The 1,503-nt window shown below is 43.6% G+C and overlaps 1 protein-coding gene across 1 annotated transcript in view; it reads right to left on the reverse strand.

Moving 5' to 3' along the window:
- The window catches only part of Ttc34 (tetratricopeptide repeat domain 34), a 28,994-nt gene that overhangs the window by 18,887 nt on the left and 8,604 nt on the right, over positions 1–1,503 (reverse strand). The window lies entirely within an intron of this gene.

Here is a 1,503-nt window from a genome sequence, read left to right on the forward strand (position 1 = left end):
GGTCCCCGCTGGCAGGGGCAGTTAGTGGCCATATGGGTGCTGGGATTCGAACTCAGGTCTTCTGCAAGAACAGTGTTCTTAACTGCTAAGCCATCTTTCCAGCCCCTTGATTTTATTTTGTAAGAATACCTCATGGTTGGTAATGGTGTACTACTTATTTGCCACATCAAGAAACACATCAGGGCTGAGCAGATGGCTCAGTGGCTAAGAGCAGTGGCTTCTCCTACAGAGGACCTGGGTTTGGTTCCCAACACCCACCTGGTGGCTAACAACTGTCTGTAACTACAGTTCCAGGGGATCCAATGCCCTCTTTTGACTTCCACAGGCATTGCATGACACGGGTGCACTTACATGCATGTGGGAGATACACTCAGACACATAAAAAATAAAATAAAAATTAAAATTTAATTGATACAATTTACCTTTTTCCATAGCATGAGGTAGGAAGTAGGTACCTTTGAGTGATGGTCATTTGCATTTCTTACAGATCTGCAGTGCACACTGTTTTACTAGGTTTCAGACACTGTGGGCTGTTTTGCCTTACCGACTCCTCCATGAATCTAACCCTTAGCAGCCTCCTGAGTTGTGTTAACCAGTAGAACAACTTCTGCCACCACTTCGCCCTTTCCTTTTTTTTTTTCTTTCCTTTTGAGACAGGGTCTCACTTTGAGACAGGGTCTCACTATGCATCCCTTGCTGGCCTGGGACTCCCTATGTAGACCAGGCTGGCCTCGAACTCACAAAGATCTGCCTGATTTTGCCTCTCAAAAGTTGGGATTGAAGGCGTTTGCCACCATGCCTGGCCCAACCACACACTAAAAAACCCATAGTTACTATTTGTTCCTGGACTTTATACACAAGAAAGGAATTCAGAAATGTGTCACTGTATTCACGTTTCGTGCTGTTACTTGGGGTTTCTGGAATAACCACTGTGTGGTTTCCTTCCTAATAGTCTTTTAAAATATATTTGTTTTTACTTGCGTGTGTGTGCGTGAACATGTGTGCGTGCATGTGTGTGCAAATGTGTGCAGTGCCTTCAGAGCCCTGAAGAGGGCCTCATCTCCTGGAGCTAGAGTTATAGGTCATTGTGAGCTCCAAAGTGTAGGTACTGGGAACTGAACTCAGGTCTCTGCAAGAGTAGCATGTGTTCTTTTATTACCTTTTTTTTTTTATGTGTATGAGTATATTGCCTACATGCACATAGGTGTACCCATGTCATGCAATGTCCTGGGAGATCAGAAGAAGGTGTCTGTCTGATTTTCCTGGAACTGGAGTTACAGATGGTTGTTAGCCACCACGTGGGTGCTGGGAACTGAACCTGGGTCTTCTCTAGGAACAGCCAGTGCCTTTAACTGCTGAGCCATCTCTCTTGCCCCTAGTAGTACATGCTTTATCTTCTTTTCTTAAAATTTTTTGATAGATTTATTAATTTATTTTTAAAAAATATTTTTAATTTTATGTGTATGTGTGTATTGCCTGCATGTAGGTAAGTGCACCCATGTC

Source organism: Nannospalax galili, unplaced genomic scaffold (genome assembly GCF_000622305.1).
Source record: "Nannospalax galili isolate Female #2095 unplaced genomic scaffold, S.galili_v1.0 scaffold806, whole genome shotgun sequence".
NCBI lineage: Eukaryota > Metazoa > Chordata > Mammalia > Rodentia > Spalacidae > Nannospalax > Nannospalax galili.